Source organism: Physella acuta, unplaced genomic scaffold (assembly GCF_028476545.2).
Source record: "Physella acuta isolate Inbredline_101_S28 unplaced genomic scaffold, ASM2847654v3 ptg000585l, whole genome shotgun sequence".
Classification (NCBI taxonomy): Eukaryota; Metazoa; Mollusca; class Gastropoda; family Physidae; genus Physella; species Physella acuta.
In genome coordinates, this window is record NW_026732104.1 from 228,573 (window position 1) to 248,937 (window position 20,365).

General features: G+C 37.1%; 1 protein-coding gene and 1 non-coding gene across 5 annotated transcripts in view; one reads left to right on the top strand and one right to left on the bottom strand.

The window, feature by feature from the left end:
• The window catches only part of LOC131947154 (innexin unc-9), a 187,132-nt gene that overhangs the window by 131,507 nt on the left and 35,260 nt on the right, over window positions 1-20,365 (top strand). The gene's annotated exons all lie outside the window — the stretch shown is intronic.
• On the bottom strand, window positions 10,110-10,181 carry Trnaa-cgc (transfer RNA alanine (anticodon CGC)). Its single transcript has one exon. It is a non-coding gene; the product is annotated as a tRNA-Ala (tRNA).

Below are 20,365 nucleotides of genomic sequence, written 5' to 3' on the forward strand. Positions count from 1 at the left end.
GAAACTGTTGGGTCTACTTCAGACATGAAATATAATTTCCTACTAGTATTTAATATGAAAAAAAAATACTACGTTTATATGTGTTCAAATGGAACATAACGTATAGTCATTAAGAGAACACACTAATTATTTACATGGTAGGCAATGACATGCCCAACTAGAGTCTACATTCACTAATTCTCTACTGCCTAGTACCATCACCAAGCCCATTTAGGCATGATTTAGGCAATATGCCATCACCATGTCCTGATCTAGAACCAATCGTTAAAACTGTTACATTGAAATAACTGGCGCGTATTTAAATCTATAAATATTGTTGTGAGTATCTCAAACTATAGATGATCTGCTTTGTGGTAAATACAGTTCAATAGCTTTGTCCAGTTGGACAACTCAAGAGCTATAGAATATTGACTTTATCGATCAGTGGCGTAAATACAGTTCAATAGCTTTGACTAGTTGGACAATTCATGAGCTATAGAATATTGACTTTATCGATCAGTGGCGTAAATACAGTTCAATAGCTTTGACTAGTTGGACAATTCATGAGCTATAGAATATTGACTTTATCGGTCAGTGGCGTAAATACAGTTCAATAGCTTTGACTAGTTGGACAATTCATGAGCTATAGAATATTGACTTTATCGATCAGTGGCGTAAATACAGTTCAATAGCTTTGACTAGTTGGACAATTCATGAGCTATAGAATATTGACTTTATCGATCAGTGGCGTAAATACAGTTCAATAGCTTTGACTAGTTGGACAATTCATGAGCTATAGAATATTGACTTTATCGGTCAGTGGCGTAAATACAGTTCAATAGCTTTGACTAGTTGGACAATTCATGAGCTATAGAATATTGACTTTATCGGTCAGTGGCGTAAATACAGTTCAATAGCTTTGACCAGTTAGACAATTCATGAGCTATAGAATATTGACTTTATCGGTCAGTGGCGTAAATACAGTTCAATAGCTTTGACTAGTTGGACAATTCATGAGCTATAGAATATTGACTTTATCGGTCAGTGGCGTAAATACAGTTCAATAGCTTTGACTAGTTGGACAATTCATGAGCTATAGAATATTGACTTTATCGATCAGTGGCGTAAATACAGTTCAATAGCTTTGACTAGTTGGACAATTCATGAACTATAGAATATTGACTTTATCGATCAGTGGCGTAAATACAGTTCAATAGCTTTGACTAGTTGGACAATTCATGAGCTATAGAATATTGACTTTATCGGTCAGTGGCGTAAATACAGTTCAATAGCTTTGACTAGTTGGACAATTCATGAGCTATAGAATATTGACTTTATCGGTCAGTGGCGTAAATACAGTTCAATAGCTTTGACCAGTTAGACAATTCATGAGCTATAGAATATTGACTTTATCGGTCAGTGGCGTAAATACAGTTCAATAGCTTTGACTAGTTGGACAATTCATGAGCTATAGAATATTGACTTTATCGTTCAGTGGCGTAATATACGCCCCAGCTGTCAATTGTTGGGGGTGGGGGGGGGGGGGCGAGTGTACTTTTATCCTTACCTAACTGAGTGAGAAACTGGACAAATTTGACGCCCGTTTCACATAACATAAACAGTTCGATAGACATTTTTAAATACGTTTTTTTTTTCTACCATTGGCGAAGTAACTGAAATGGGCCGCAAAAGTACATATTTCAGTAACTTACAAAGTGATAAAATAGCAACGACTGAAAAATTTAAATCCAAAAAAATAATTACAACTTTAAAACCGTGGTAGCATTGACTATTTTCTTTTCTTAACTTTGTCAAATAAAATTAACCCAACACTTGAGAAAAAAATCGGACTAAAAACATACTCAAAATAACAAAACAAAAAACAACTGTGGTTTATAGATGTTACTCAATGAGTCTTTCCAAACCAGCGACTGGAATTGTGAATTGTTATGTGATTGTGTTAAAGTCAGTAATCTAGCGAATGGAAGTTGATATGTGTGGTTGTGTTTATGTAAAAAAAAAACAACAGCGAATGGAAGTTTATTTGTGTGGTTGGGTTGTTCCTGTCAAATCTCTGTCAAGACACCAACAAAGTAAACATATGTGTCTGGTTTTTCCCTGAAATTGCATAAGTTTATGCAGTCTAAATTAATACCAAACCAAGCTGATTTAGGTGCACTGCTGAGGTGTAATGTTAAACATTTTAAAGTGTTGTGTGTGATTTCATGTATGTTCTCTATTTAAAAAAAAAACAGCAGCAGTACATATTTATAGTTATAACACAACTTTTAGTTGCTTTATGAAAATAATCATGTTTAATCTCTTCAAAAAACATATTTAAAAGCGAATCTGCGTTCGTTGAAACTTTTAACTTGAACTCGAAGATGTTATTTAAATAAACAAAAATTCATCATAACGGTTATTTTAGGAGCAGTTTGTGTGGTGTGGCCTTGTGAAATACATCCAATACACCGTGTTTTTTTTATGGCTAAAACATGTGAAAATACAGAAACAACTCAGGACATGACAAGACCAAACAAAACTACAGAAACATTGTCAATGTGCATTTTAAAATCGAATCACCTCAGTAATTGATTTAATAATTTTTTTTAAATCACGTCATTTTGAATTTGTCTATAAAATTAATCTTTATGAACATTACACATTTAAAGAAAGAAAGAATCTAAAAAACCAAACTACTGGACCCCACACAAGAAACATCTGATTTTTATAGAATTTTCCTTTTCTTATCGTGGGGGGGGGGGGGGCTTGTTTGAATTGGTCTTAATCAAATGTTGAAAAATTTGTTGAAATTTTTACTAGATTTTAAGTTTATTAATCTTCAATTTAATGTATGTCTTACTTTCATTCTGGAATATTCATTGACTTAAAAAAAAAGTAGTTTCTTGAGTGCAGTTACATTTCTAAATACGGAAACAGTTTCTTGAATAAATTTTACGTTAAATTAAGTCACACGGAATTTCCTAAGGTCAGTGCATTAGCCGACCCATTTCCTTTAGCACGTCGTTGAAATAAAAACATTTTTAGTTAATTGAAATTATTAATTAACTTCTGTTTATTTTATATTTAATAAGCACGTGATTAAACAGACAAGATTGAAAAATAAAAATGATTGTTTTGTAAGTTATTTTTTTTCTAATGAAAGTGACACGATATACGATGGTCGATGGTAGTGACTTGCAACCATTATACAATTCACCAAATATTACTCTCACCCACCAACCATCACACTCAGCTATCATCACATCAACCATCACACCCACCTACCATCCCATCCACAAACCATAACACTCAGTAGCCATCACACCCACCTACCATCCCACCCACATACCATCAACCCCACCAACCATGACACCCCAACCCCAACAACCCCCACACCCACTCTCACTTCTCCTCTATATAAACCCAACACCCCTATCAGCAAACATAAAAAACACCAATAACCCCTCATTGTGTATATTAGCGCACCCACCTACCTGCCCGTCCACGGGCTAACCCCGGCGCTATCTCCACCCACGGGCTGCTCACGTGATGCCACAGCAGACGGCACACCTGACATGGACGCGGTGAGATTAACCAGCCGCGGAGATTATCTCAGGGATTATGTTGGAATGTTGGGTTTAATGTTCTGTGTACAGGGTTCTGATTGCACTATACGACAACTAAATAAACCATTTACTGGTTAAATGTCTTATTAGAGTTTCGAGTTAAATATTTCTGAAGAGCTAAAGCTCAGAGCTAATAATAAATTATATAAACTTGAATTTTTTTTTTGTATCCGAGTTTCGAGTTAAATCTTTGTGAAGAGTTGAAATTCAGATCTAATAATAAGTTATTTAAATGGTTTAATATTATAATGGTTGAATTTCTTATAGCTTACGCATAGAGCTAAAAAGAAATAACACATTGAATAAAACATTCACAGTTTTAGTTGTTAATAAGAGTTCTGAGTTGATAATTTTCTTGGGCTAGGTCACAGAACTATCTAGAACACACCCTACTAAACCATTCACAGGTTTAGCTGTTTATAAGAGTCGGAGTTAAACCTTCATGATGAGTTAAACTGTAAATAAATTCATTTTCGGCTAAACAACGGTAAAAGCTAGCGATGACATTCAAAACAGCCCACGAAAAAATCTGGTCACACAACTATACCAGTGAACAGCACGTCTAGTAAATAAAGTTGTTAACAATCTTTGTTATATTGTCTCGCTTTTAAGACAGAGAGATAGGGATATATCGAGATAGGGGAAAATAGAAAGATAGAGATAGTTAGATGGGGAATGATATAGAGATGGGGAAAGATTGCGAGAGCTGGGAAAATATAGAGAGGGGTAGAGATAGAGAGATAAATGAAAGATAGGGAGATATTGAGAGATAGAAAGTGATTGGGGAATGGGAGATATATAGAGAGATATGGAAAGATTGAGAGAGAAAGGGAGATAGAGGTAGTGATTGAGTGAGATAGAGCGATAAAAGGAGAGATATGTAGAAATATATTATATATATATATATATATATATATATATATATATATATATATATATATATATATATATATATATATATATATATATATATATATATATACAGAGATAGTGATTGAAGATGGGGAGAGATAGAGAGAAATGGAAAGATTGTGAGAGGAAGATACATGAAGCGGAAGAGATAGAATTTAATATTAAGATAAAAGGGGAGATACTATAGAGAGATAGAAAGTGAGATTGAGATTGGTAGAGATAGAGAGATATGGATAGATTGACTGAATGATGATACACACAGACAGATAGACGAACAAAATAGAAGAGAGATCATAAAAAAAGGTAAATATAAATCTAGAAAATGAAGAAGATTTGAAAAGAATTAAAGACACATGTCGACCCTAAGTACATCCCCCTAATGTCACCACGTCATGCCCATGTCACCCTAACCCAAACCCCCACGACGTCTGAACCCTCCCATCGCCCCAATCAACGAGGTAACCAAATCGATTTGTTTATTACCCCCATCAAACATCTCGGGTCACGTGATGTGTAGCTGGGGGGCGACAGTTCCCGGGTGTAACGGATACCCGGATGAAAATAGCAGACGTAGTCGGCGTCTTGAGCCGCCCCCCCCCCCCTTCATTGTGTTGCCCTTCCACCCAATACCCTTGATGTCTGTCCAGTGGTTCTCAAAATCTCCTCACCGCACCACAGGCATAGCTTACGACACCCAATACAGTACGATAAAGTTTACAGCGACGTTTCTAAAGGGAAATAACTGTGACTCACTGTGGAAGAGCACAAGAGAGTTATCGTTATTTCTGATAAATAAACAAAAATGTCGTAACGTTAATATGCAAGGTCGTTTTTTTTTTAATTATTATTATTAATTTCTTCCTAAAACTTAGCGTTTATTTCTGGCTTTGTATTGCTCGACATTTTGAATCGTATAAAAACAGATGACTCCAACTTTTTCAATCTTGCTTCCGTTTTGTTTTTTGTTCTTTTCGTTTTTTGCTCGGTTTTTTTCTTTTTTTTTCTTATTTTGCTCGTACATTAACCACAACAGTTCCAAGTAGGTTAAGGTTGGTCTTGCAGATAGATCAGTCTGGATTGTTGTGTCACGTACACATTGAAAAGTCAAAGGCTGAAGGAAAGCAGACACAATAAATGGTAAAAAAAAAAAGTTAGAAGGTGGCTGACAATAAAAACCCACCCACCTAATGGGAAAATACTACTATGGGGGAAATAAGATTGGTTTTTTTCGGAAAAAGAAATATTACCTCACCTATTTTCTTTTGGGTTTTTTTATTTTATTTAGCTATGTGACGTACAGGTAACTCTCTCCTACTGCTGTACGTTAGCATATTCTTTGCTACTAGGGTTATCTTTTTGTTATAGTTATTTTTCCTGTTATTATTATACACCAATTTGCAGTTAGCATTATCTTTGCTATTGGGGTTAACTTTCTGTTATAGTTATTTTTCCTGTTATTATTATACACCATTTTGCAGTAAGCATTATCTTTGCTATTGGGGTTATCTTTTTGTTATACTTATTTTTTCTGTTATTATTATACACCTATTTGCAGTTTTGATTATCTTTCCTGTTAGGATTAATGTTAGTATTATTATTTTTATTTTAACTGCTATAATTATTACTATCTTTTCTTTTAGGATTACTTTGTTCTTAGGAATTATATTTGAAAAATGAAAATATTTATTTTCCTAATAATAGTTAGGATTATATTTGTCTTTAGAATTATCTCTCCCTTTTTGGATAATCTTTATTATCTATATAATGTACTATTACTATTTAGCTTTACTACTCTTTAACAAAGCCTGTTTACTTTTAATTTTCATATGAATCGATTTGTAAACAAATCCACTAAGGGACAAAACCAATTACTGAATCAAAACTTTTAACATTCCCGAGTGCTAGTTATTTATTCATATCTTCATTGATCCAATCATTTAATTCCCAAACACCCACTCCATTCCTATTGGTCTAGCTTATAAATCTCCCCCACCCCTGCCCCAATTATATCCCCTCCCCCCTCCTCCAATGACCTAACAAATCCTCCCTCCCATGTTTAACGACGACAGAATGAGGACCTCTCGTCCCCCCTGACAGCGATTTCCTCCAGTAATATACGCCGACTGTCATGGAATAAAAGATGTTTTCGTTATATCCTGGTTAATGAACGTCTTAATTTATGTCCCTGTGTCAAGCTCAATGTGGTTAGGTTCAACTAAGATGTTTTGGTGCAGTCAGCCAGTTTTAGTGTTTTCTTACATCGATACAGTACAGACTTAGCTTAGATAGACGGTAATTATAAACTTAGCTAGGGTTATAGATTTTAACTCTTATGCTATACTTAGCTATGGTTTTAGATTTGTGCTCGTATACTATAGACTTAACTAGGGTTATAGATTTTAACTCATATACTATAGACAGCTAGGGTTATAGATTTTTGCTCGTATACTATAGACTGCTAGGGTTACAGATTTTTGCCCATATACTATTGACTTAGCTAGGGTTATAAATTTTAACTTAGGTATTCTACTAAAGTCTCAGTCTATAGTCTCCACTAGAGTTCTGGAAACAAACTGAGATACAATAGCAAATTAAACAAAAGTTATTTACTTTTCAAATGACAGACACGTATTTCAAAACACTAGGTAGACGACCCCCCATACACACACACTCACCCTAAATAGACACACTCACCCCAACCAAACACACTCACCCACCCCCAACAAACACACTCACCCCTCACACACACACACACACATACCAAACAAACACACACACCCCTAACAAACACACTCATCCCTCACACACACACACACACACACACACACACACACACATACCAAACAAACACACACACCCCAAACAAACACACTCATCCCTCACACACACACACTCATCCCAAAAAAACACACTCACCCAAACAAACATACTCACCCCAAACAAACACACTCACCCCAAACAAACACACTTAAAAGCTACGCCCCTGACACGTAGAGTTAAGAAGTAGACTAATGAGTAGGTATAGAATGTCGTGGGGAGCCAACAACCCATAGGTTTAAATAATTAACTCAGCACATCGTTTTAGTTTGAACTTTGTGGCCAGCAGCCTTTGAGAAAATGACCATCAGTGTTGGAAAAAACATGACTACAGCATGAATGACTTACTTATACCAACATACAGATCTGCATCAAGTGATTTACAAACTTTAGGTGACGGTGAGAAAAGCAACAAGATATTTTGTTTCGTTTCTTAAATTATTAGCTTTTTAAAATGATTTCAGTATATATTTTGTTAGCTTAAATGCAAAAAAACAACATTTTATTACATATCTTCTTCTTCGTTCATATTTAAAAAATTTGAGATTTCCTCAAACACAATTAGGTATTAAGTGTCAATATGTTTTTCGCTAAATGGCCCGTAGACTTTAGCGTGACTTTGGCAGTAGTTGTTTGGTTTTGGAGTTGTCTTTCTTAGATGATTTGTTGTCCCCGGTCAACGAGCCTCACCTGCCCGAGGGGATCCGACCTCGGGACTTTAGGAATAGACTGAATTAGTTGGATGAATTATTTGATTAGATTAATTGACGGATTATTTTGTTCGATTTTGGATAGTTGGATAGGCTGAAAATAATATGAATAAATCAATTAAATATTTGGATTCAACCTGACGAGACAATGCATGCCTTTCTATCCTACCCACAAACATACAGACCTACCATCCCTATCCACCAACACTCAGGCCTCCCACCCCCACCCACCAACATACAGGCCACCCCCACACCCACCAACTTACATAACTCCCAACCCCACCCACCAACACACAGACCTCCCACCCACCAACACACAGACCTCCCACCTACCAACACACAGACCTCCCACCCACCAACACACAGACCTCCCACCTACCAACACACAGACCTCCCACCCACCAACACACAGACCTCCCACCCACCAACACACAGACCTCCCACCTACCAACACACAGACCTCCCACCTACCAACACACAGACCTCCCACCTACCAACACACAGACCTCCCACCTACCAACACACAGACCTCCCACCCACCAACACACAGACCTCCCACCTACCAACACACAGACCTCCCACCTACCAACACACAGACCTCCCACCTACCAACACACAGACCTCCCACCCACCAACACACAGACCTCCCACCCACCAACACACAGACCTCACACCCCCACCAACACCAACACACAGACCTCACACCCCCACCAACACCAACACACAGACCTCCCACCTACCAACACACAGACCTCCCACCTACCAACACAGACCTCCCACCTCACAACCCCACCTACCAACACAGACCTCACACCCCCACCAACACCAACACACAGACTTCACACCCCCACCAACACACAAGCCTCCCACCCCCACCCACCAACCTTCCCCCCCCCCCCCCCCGCCCCCAACCAACCATGGTCACTGATCACTCGTGGACCTATCACCCATCTTAATTAGTTCCCAATTTCCTAAAGAATTGGAGGGTGTGAGTCCCGGCACCGGGTCCCTCTCTGGAACTCCCTAAAGACTGGCCCAGGACACGGCGCTATAAATTATGTACTTGTCGTCTGCTGGTGACGTGATGGACAGGAGGGGGGGAGGGGCACCAACGGGGTTCTGGTGGTAAGAAATTACACACACACACACACACACAAAAGAGCGGGGGTGTTGGGGGAGTAGTTTTTTTTCAGGTTTTTGTTTTACGTACAGAGTTTCGCATTCCTAGTTTTGAAAAATGAACATACACACACACACACACACTTACCTCTCTTTCAAAGCGCCTACACACCAACACATAAAGCTTATATAACTACTCACCTACACATAAACACACACGCTTACAGATCACTTACATATTCGCGCCCCCCCATCCATCCACACGCTTTCACAACCAACCTACCCCCACTTTTATATACACAACTACCCCCCCCCAATCCACTCACACCTAAACACACACACAACCAACACACACCCCTATATTGTCATTGCGTAAAAATTATGTATATAATAACTCTTGACCTCACTGTATAAACTAGATAACGGTCCTTAGAAATCCATACCACCACCTTAACCCACATCATCACCCCCACATTGCCAGCGCCCCACCCCCACAGTTGTCATCAACTCTAGTTCTACTGCATCGTGTGTTCAGTAAACAATACAGATTAGGCCTATGCCTACAATCAGTGTTTGACAACGGAGACTCCCAACAATTAATGTAATTTGTTCTTAGTATTCTTGTAACATCCAAGTTTAGTGTTAAGCTATAGTAAGACATTAGTGTTGATATACGCAAGTTAAAGTAACTGAAAGAATTCTTGTAATAACGAGTTTAGTGTTACGGATATGTTAACTTCATATAGTGTTAGGGGAAGGATTAGTGTTAAAAAAAGTTAAATTAATAGTTAGCTAGATTATGTATAATTAAATATGATTGACAGAAATTAAATAGAATTTAAATGTAATTGGAATATACAGTTTTCGAAGTTTCTTTAGTCAACACGTTTGCAGAGTTTAAAAACTTCTAGATCTTCAACACAACTAAAATTATGAACAAAAATGGAGATACCGGGGGTCGAACCCGAGGCCTTTCACATGCGAAGCGAACGCTCTACCACTGAGCTATATCCCCTATATCTATACATGAAGTAAATGAATATTTACAAATTAAAACCTGTATGGCCAATAAATTTACTAATAATATATTATTTAGATTTGAACTGTCTGATATCAGATAAAGTTTTATCAGATGTATAAACTTTAATCAGATAGATTTATATTGATTTTTTTGTCAAAACACCAAATTAACAACACGTAAATTATTGATACTGATTGGGAAAAACTGTTTGATGTGCACATTTTAAATTAATTATTCACATCATTTAAAACGTTTCTATTTTTAGTTCACAAAAAAATTTGCTGCGGTGCGCAATTTGTATTTCACACTAATAAATTTATTTTTTCTAGGCCTAATTTTTAAAAAAAATCAACTGTTTCTGCTTCGTTTATTTGTACCTCAGTGAGGCATTTGATTCTAAATTAACAGATTTCTGTTCATTTGATATTAAGTTCTGCTTCTTTAATCAGTTTTAAAGTACCTATTTAGGGAATATTCTTTCAATACAGCCCAAAATTAGGAGATGGGTTTACCTGTTCATGCAGTAGACAAAAGCAAGAGTAACTTAACCACAGTCTTATTTCAATCGGTTAAAAGATAGGTCTATGCAGTGGCGTAGCTACCTTAAAGCTAGCGTAAGCAAGGCATAGGGACCCAAGGCAAATAGGGGCCCTTTTTCAAAAGTTTGAGGGGGGAGGTGCAAATCGAAAGTCTGAGGGGGGGGGGTCAAATCGAAAGTCTGAGGGGGGGGGGGGTGCAAATCGAAAGTTTGTCCCCGGTCGCCGGGAAGGGTCGCTACGCCTCTTTTTGCATAGGGGCCCAAAAAATCCTAGCTACGCCACTGGGTCTATGGTTAAAATGGAAGATCAATGATGAGATAATCTTGGTTCAATCTAAAGATAGGTCTATGGAGGTCAGGTGGGTTTTTTATAACAAGCTGTACAATTATATTTTTTAATCGAGATTGGCTTTTCTGTCGTTGTCGCAATTGGGATCAGGGTTATGATCAGTGCTAGGCCCCGGGGTAATGCCATAGTTATGGATAGAGTCTATGGTTAAGTTCAGGGCTAGCTACCCTTAGTTGTGATACTAATAAAACCTAGAAAACGTGAAGCCGACATTTTATATTTTCTGTTGTTTAGATGTTTGTCAAACATATGTTTCACTTATTTCAGTTACATCTGTTAATTATGATTAATTAATGACATCTGAAACCACTAACCATAAAGGTAACTCCGTGTTACCTTAAGAAAAAAGTTGCAGACACTCAGTGTAAATACCATCAAACGACCACATTTTTCTGAAAGATTGAACTCACCAATATTCGTCCAGACAGGTGCCTACGTCACGCTAGGAGGCTAGGAAAAGAATACGATCAAGCCGCGATAACGTTCGCTGCAAACAGTTTATTTAGTTGTTTGAATCGGATGGGTTTTAAAGCTATTTCCTCAACAGTTGAAGACGACAGACAAATTAAAGGGGAGTAACGCTGAAAGTTAGACTAATGAGAATGAGTTTTTGGGTGTGATTTTTGGCTTTCGTTTTTTGATTTTGTCAATTTTGTTTTTAAGATTTGATGAACTATCATATAACGTGTCAAACTCACTTGAACTGTTTATTAGCTGATTTTTTAGTGAACATCTGAACAGTTCTTAAACACCAATTGTTTGTTGAATTACACCTAGGTGATCGGTCTTTAATTCTTGTCAATCAAAAATTGCATCTGTCAATCAAATATCGATTTCAAAAAATTGCATCTATCGATTTCAGTAAGTTATTTAAAAGTTACCAATCAATATTTTACTTTTAATTAGCGGTACACCTAGTCCATTAACTTAGCTAATAAACTAGACCCTACTAAGACTTAGTCCTTACTCTAACTTCTAATCTAGCACCTACCCTAACTCCTACCATAGTTTCTACTTTATTTCTTTCCTGGGCCTATCCTAGCCCCTACCCTAAATTCTACCATAGATTATACCACAACACTTACCCTAGCCCTAAACTAGCCCCTACCCTAAATTCTACCATAGATTATACCACAACACTTACCCTAGCCCTAAACTAGCCCCTACCCTAAATTCTACCATAGATTATACCACAACACTTACCCTAGCCCTAAACTAGCCCCTACCCTAAATTCTACCATAGATTATACCACAACACTTACCCTAGCCCTAAACTAGCCCCTACCCTAAATTCTACCATAGATTATACCACAACACTTACCTTAGCTCCACCCTTGACCCTACCCAAAATCCAGCGCTGCCTAAAACCTACATCTCCCCGCCCTTACTTTCTAACAATTCGATCCTATACTTGCGGCGTGGCTAGAAAAGTGCATTCTTAATTAATTAAATCTTGATTGCTTACACCATAGATGTCTAACTCATCAAGCAGTAACCACTTTTAGAAGCGAACGTCCCGTAGGGTTCGGGGGTGGGGAGGATGTACTTTGAATGTTTGTATGACTTGCTTAAAGTGTAAGTGTCACTTTTTTCTCCTGTTTAGGATTTCTAAAAGTGGTTTTCAGTTTTGGACGTTTTTTCTGTCAGTTGTTGATTTATGTGGGTGGTTTTTAACGGTGTGTTTCTTAGTATTTTTCGTCGATATGTGTTCTTTTTAGTGGTCTAAAAGTATAGCCTTGTGTCGTTACTATTCAATGAGTTTTTGTCGCCTAACTTTAACCCATATTGCCTTATAGACAAATTAAAACTTAATCAAAATGTAATTTTAAAAGTCAAAAGAAACAGCATGAATAATGTCTGCCTGGAATTTAACCCACGACAAATTAGAAGGTCATTTCCACACACCATACATACAATAATTATTCACGGTATTTCTTCGGTGTTGTTGTTATTATTATTGTTGTTGTTGTTATTGTTTTGTTATTGTTGTTTTGTTGTTGTTGTTTTGTTGTTGTTGTTTTGTTGGTGGTGGTGGTGTTGTTGTAATGATGGTGGTGGTGGTTTTTGTTGCTTTAGCGATTTTCAACTTCACTGGACCAATAACTTCACCGCACAATTCGATGAGCTTTAGTCTTACAATTTTTGAAACATTTGCATTTTTCTTCACATCTATACATAATAACATATTTAATTGACATACACAATGGTATAATTTATTCCGTTTTTTATAGTCATATTTTTTATTAACTCTTTCATACAGAATCAAATATTATTTTAAAAAACCAACTACACTCGACTCTCCTAATCCATTTACTAAAATAAAATAAAGTGTCTTCAACGAAATGCTACATGGGCATTATTTCTCCATTATTTTCTTTTAAACAGTATCGATGCTATCATGATAGTATTGAAAAGCGTAAATTCTAGCCAAAAGTGGTGAACATTTGCTCATGGTCAAGACCGACTTCTCAAGTGGGCGTATCGATTCCAAACCCTTCAAATCAAGTTTACTCTACAGTAGCAATGGCTTATCCTTATCAATGTACAGCCTATTATAAATGTATAGACTGAAGAACTTACTGCATGAAATCATTTTTTTTTTGTTGCCGTTAACGCTGATTCATGTACATTCGCGTATAATTAATTTTGACCCAATTACCAAAATTAAACTTCACTAGACGTGCATAAATTTCATATCATATAAATTGTTATTGTTTTTTAGCATTACATTCGGGTTTTTTTATCCCTAGATTAACGAAGTTATTCAGGAAATTGTTACAGCTGGCTAGCATAAAGCTGAAACAAGTTTTGTGGTATTCCTTTCAAGTTGTTTTTTTTTTCTAAAGAAAACAAAAGCTAACGAAATGTTTTCTATCGTGTATGTGTTTAATATTGATAGTAACCTTGGGCTTTGTTTGTAAATACTTGAGATAGTCAAAACTTCATAAAACTTAATTTGTTTTTTATTAAATGCGAGCTTATCTTTAAACATAAACACGCTCACAAACACTAAACATGGTGTGTTTATCAACAAGCTTTAGATCTTAGGATTCATCAAGGGAGATCACTCCAATACCGATCTACAAAAAACTTCCGTAAAACGTATGTTTTGATATCAATGCAGGCCTACACAAAAAATAGAAAAAAAAAATTCATAAAAAACGTTTTAATAACAAGCTTTTATGTAATGATGCACTAAAAAGTAGAAAATAAATTATAGACTACTATTTAAATAACTATAAAGAAAAGCGTGGGTCACTTTAGTATCTATTGGATACCTTTACTAATGTTAAGGAAGACACCCACGCTTTTCTTTATAGTTATTTAAATAGTAGTCTATAATTTATTTTCTACTTTTTAGTGCATCATTACATAAAAGCTTGTTATTAAAACGTTTTTTATGAATTTTTTTTTCAGTACTTTACATGTTTTATCTACAATAGAGTTACATGACTAAAAACCATTGCGCGCCTACTGAATATCACGTTCAGTAGGCGCGCAATGGTTTTTGAACGCAGCCATTACGTGGTCGTGATGGCGCAGCTATTGATGACGCGTGTGGTGTGGTTGGCTAGACATGCCTACTAATTCGGTCCAAATTTTAATTAATTAATAAAAAATTAATTAGGCATCCGATTAAGTCAAATTTAGTTTCAGATTGCATTGTCTTCATGTCTTGACCCACGTGCCAACTGTGAATCGTATCTGTCAAGTAGAACTGTCCGAATTTTCACTCCTGCGTTTCCGTCTAGACTGACGACAGACAGAGGAAGTGAGTTAAATAAAAGCTTGTAAAAACAAGGCTACACATGTTTAATCTCAAAATAAATTCTAAATCTGAAAAAAAATTGACGAAAACCACATTGCACTTTTCAAAATGCTTTTTTTTCCTATGAAAAAATGTTACTAGTACTAGAATAGATTTGAAATGCTGGTTCCAAATGGTTCCAAATTTGCCAGAAAGCATATTTTTCTACCAAAATTGAATTTTGATAACATTTGAATCGTAAGTACAAAACTACTTCCGGTTTCATTAAGGCTAGAAATAGTCAAAGAAATAATTACTAAAAATATAATAGTAATTTACCAAACACTTTTATTTTTAATTTGGATTAACAGAATATGGGTGTTGTGGTGATTGGGGATGCTATATTATTTAATATAAATACAATGCAACGATATACACCATAGATCACTATTGTGTATTTTTATCATCGAAAACAATTATTCTGAACTTTTAATTATTTTACTCTCCCTGGCCATTCCGGTAGACTTCAAGAAGAGGTTGAGGGCAGTTTTTGAAAATCTTTGAATTGATAAAATAATTCTAAACGGCTTTTCAACGACTTATATTTGATACAAAAATACATAAATTAGTGTAATTGATGGTTCCTAAACGGCTGTAATTTTTACAAATGTAACTATAATTTTAACCTTGCATTTAAAAAAAAAAGATTTTTTCAAAAATTTTGTTTAAATTACCTAGACTTTTCATGCCTATCGTACCCTTAAAAACTAATAAGTAGCGTAACATTAATGATATGGGATTTTGATAATTTAACGTGCTACTAATATGACATACTAATTTTATTTTACTTAATTATCTGGTACAATTATTAATTTTCTAGTATAGTTAGCAAAGCGAATATTTAACTCACCAAACAATTTTAGCACAAATAATGTAGGCCCTAAATACAAGAATAGGTTCAGTGGAAATTAATTCCGCAACCTGCAGGTTTGAACCTGTGATCTTAGCCAAGTCGTCACGCATGAATTAAGTCCCGATTGGCAGAGGCGTAGCAAGGGGGGGGGGGGGGCGGGGGGGGGGGACATATGTCCCCGGGCGCCGACCTTAGGGGGGGCGCCAAAATGGGTTTGAAAAACAAATTGAAAGTTTGAGGGGGGGTGCAAATCGAAAGTTCGAGGGGGGGGGATGCAAATCGAAAGTTTGTCCCCGGGCGCCGGGAAGGGTCGCTACGCCTGAACTTTAAAAAAAATATTCTTTTCATGAATTATTAGGAATGTTAAATTATTTTTATAATTTTTGATGTATTTAGCGTCTATATTTGGCCAATTTTATTATGTTTGTTTATAATAAATAATCTTTTAACGTTTATAAAATTCTTCTATTAATCCACCAACTTCCTAAAAAAAGATTTAATTAACACATGGACACCACTAAACAGCACCGAAGCGCCAGATTAAGGGATCGAACATTTCATATATGGCCTGGACTCCCGATCAGAGATATCGATCTCATGTTTCTGGACCAGTTAATTGTTCACCCAAAATACTGGACGTAGCCAAAAATGTCCAACAGCTGTTTCGTAATTTTTTGTTTCTTAACATTTTATAATTCAATTTGGCCCGAAAATCAATTTGTAGTACCAGATTTATCTGGCATGTTTCTAAAAGTATTTTGTGACCTGTGTAGAGGACCCAGAATAAACGTAAAACAGACACAACAACAAGATCTTGGCTGAAAATAATTTACGAACGAAAAATTACCAAAAAACATGTAAATCTTGAAAGAAAAAAAAATTTGGCCATTTAGTATTCTGGAAATCTGGCCTCCTAGGGAACCCGCCGCGCTAATTATAGAAACAAGCATTTACATTGGTAAAATGAGGCGGTTGGCAAGAGGGTAGGGGAAGGTGGAAAGGGGGGGGGGCAACATTGCTACAACTTAATGGTCAGTTCCAGACGGAATTGATCAGAAAAATCTCCGTAACGATTTTACGCCCTCATCCCCCCTCCTCCACTCTTCACAAGCTGACACCCCCGCCGTCAACAGACATAGACCTGTCCGCACGCGGGCATAAAATTAAACTCTCAGTGCTACATGAAAGGTAGATCACCAAGCCGCACCGGTACACCGGATAGGTAGGTACCGGGATATGTAGGCACAGGGATAGGTAAGCAACGATAGGTAGGTACCGGGATATGTAGGCACAGGGATAGGTAAGCAACGATAGGTAGGTACCGGGATAGGTAGGCAAACGATAGGTAGGTACCGGGATAGGTAGGTACCGGGATAGGTAGGCAAACGATAGGTAGGTACTGGGATAGGTAAGCAACGATAGGTAGGTACCGGGATAGGTAGGCACTAAATAGGTAGGTACCGGGATAGGTAAGCAAACGATAGGTAGGTACCAAATAGGTAGGCACTAAATAGGTAGGCACTGGGATAGGTAAGCAAACGATAGGTAGGTACCAGATAGGTAGGCACCGGGATAGGTAAGCACTGGGATAGGTAAGCAAATGATAGGTAGGTACCGGATAGGTAGGCACTGGGATAGGTAGGCACAGGGATAGGTAAGCAAATGATAGGTAGGTACCGGATAGGTAGGCACTGGGATAGGTAGGCACCGGATAATTAGGCACGGATAGGTAGGCACCAGACTAGTAGGAAATCAATAGGTAGGCACCGGGATAGGTAGGCACAGGATAGGTAGGCATTAAATAGAGGTAAACAATGAATAAATAAGGCATAGGAAAGGTAGGCACGGATATGTAGGCACCGGATAAGTAGGCACCGGATAAGTAGGCACGAATAGAAAAGCACCAGACTAGTAAGCAACCAAAGGTGGGCACCGGATAGGTAGGGAGGAGATATGTAGGCACTGGATAGGCAGGCACCGTAAACGTAGGCTCCGGATAAGTAGGCATCATATACGTAGGCGCCGGAAAGGGCACCACACCACAGTTCACACACGTCAAAATAATTGATAGTAAAATGAACGTCCTACTCACTAAATTAATGTGAGATCTGTTCAACCATCTGACCCACCCAACCCATTCGCTTATATATATATGTATATTTATATATATATATATATATATATATATATATATATATATATATATATATATATATATATATATATATATATATGTCAAGCTTTCTCACAAATGTAACCTACTTACCTTGTTATTAAAAAAAACACCCAGCCTACCAAATGCACCACCAGCGTGAGGTACACTATTGATTAAATAGGTTAAACCTAACCTGTGCCAGGCCCACTTACATCACACACCTGATACCAGACGACAGGTGAAAATCTGACGGTTGTGGGTTAGTCGACCCCCCACCCCTTACCCCCCCCCCCCCCCCCCCCACACACACACACCGAACTCACATGAGTATACTGGCATCGAGGGTGAGTATGATGACATCAGCATTAAAACGCTCGAGTTCGACCTCAGGACGAAATAAGTCTCAGATGTAGATTCTATTGGTCCATTCTAACAAAAACAGTACCTGTAAAAATATAGGATGAATATGAGTTTGGAAATGCAAGTAAAAGCTTCAAGTCTTAGCTGTCCTTACTCTCGTGATCAAAGATGGGCCGCGGAACGTCTTGTGTACAGAGTTTCTTCCAGGCATCTCTTGGGGGGGGGGGGGGGGGGGGCGAAGCTCCCCCGAACAATTTTTACCCCCCCCCCCCCCCGAACGAAATGAAATTTATATAAGTTATATAGAAAATATATACTTTTAACAGTTTTAACAGTGTCCGCCCCCCGAAGAAAGTCTACCGCCCCCCCCCCCCCGAAAATTTCAAGTGCCCCCCCCCCCCCCCCCGGAGAAAAAAGTCTGGAAGAAACACTGCCTGTGTATCACTTGCCTTCCGTCTTCAGTCGACGCCTGTAAGCTATTTCTTTAGTTCTTTCCCAAACCAAGGTGCTAAGATTCCTTGAGAAATTTGTCTCTACTTACATAAGGTGTACCCAAGATGTGATCTTAACTTTTTTCAAACTACCATCAGATTGTACCCGGACACGCAATTACAATTATAAGTTAAAACTTAGTATGTCTTATGAAAGTTGTTGAGGTTCAGAGTCATATATTAATGGATTTTATATATATATATTATATATATATATATATATATATATATATATATATATATATATATATATATATATATATATATATATATTTATATATATATATATATATATATATATATATATATGCATGTATATATGAATGTATATATATATGTATATACAAGCACATATATAATATGTATGTAGGCGTATACGTGTATATACATATGTACAAATATATAAACACACGCATAATTTTTTATTAATATATATATATGTGTGTGTGTGTATGTGTTTGTGTGTGTATGGTGTGTGTAGGCGTGTAGGCGTGTGTGTTTGTGTTAATTAACATACGCCTTAAGATACGTCACATTTCCATTTAAAGTAAAATCTTAGATATACAGATATATAAAAATCTTAGATATACAGATATTAAGATAAACTTCGTTTAATAGACCAGGAAAGACAATTACAAACGCATCAGCTATCTTTGATTTAAAAATAACGAGTTGTCTGTCCATTTATGGAAAGTGATGACATTCTTGCACCCGGTATGAATCGGTGAGGGGGGGGGGGGGTTCCAGGCTGGAGTATGTGGGGGTAGGAGAGAAGGGGGGTATTAAGAGATAGAAGGGCGGGGTATGCTGAGGGCAACCACGTGGAATATTGCTCCTGTCTATTTTTTTTTAAATTGTAAATCTTCAAGAATCCCATTATTTGGTGAGCAATTTGTGTGCATGTGTAGGCCTGTAAGGGAGAGAATAAAACAACAATGTTGGTATGTAAGGGACGTAAAAATACTTTGATTATACTTTCTGTTTATACGATCTAGTTTCTACAAACATGTTTATTTATTGTTTAACTTTCTCATGTATTTAATCTACTTTCTATTTTCATGTTTATTTATGGTTTAACTTTCTGAAGTATTTGATCCAGTTTCTACAAGTTGGTTTATTCACGATTTTAACCCCTGGAGTATTTGGCCTAGCTTTTATGTACATTTTCTTTATGGTTCACCATCTGAATTAATTTAGCTAAACTTGATGTTGTCTTCTATTCAATTAAACTGTCTGCGGTGACAAATGGAACTGAGTGGTCTAGAGCAGGGGTCGGCAACCTGCGGCTCGCGAGCCGCATGCGGCTCTCCAGCTCCTTGAAAAAATACTAATAATCTTAATAAAAAAATAAAATATTTGAAATGAAAAAAATGTTAGTGGCTCTTTAAAACCAGGGAAATTTTGAAAATTGTAACTTTTGGCTCTTCCGCTTCAAAAGGTTGCCGACCCCTGGTCTAGAGTCTAGTGGTAGAGAGCTAGACTTAGACAGCTAACCCGAAAGTCTCGGGTTCGAATCCGGGTTTAAGTAAGTAGACCGTCCCTGATTCCACCCAACTCTAATGAGTACCTGACTCGCGTTAGGGAAAGTAAAGGCGGCTTAGCATTGTGCTGAGAGGTCACAGAA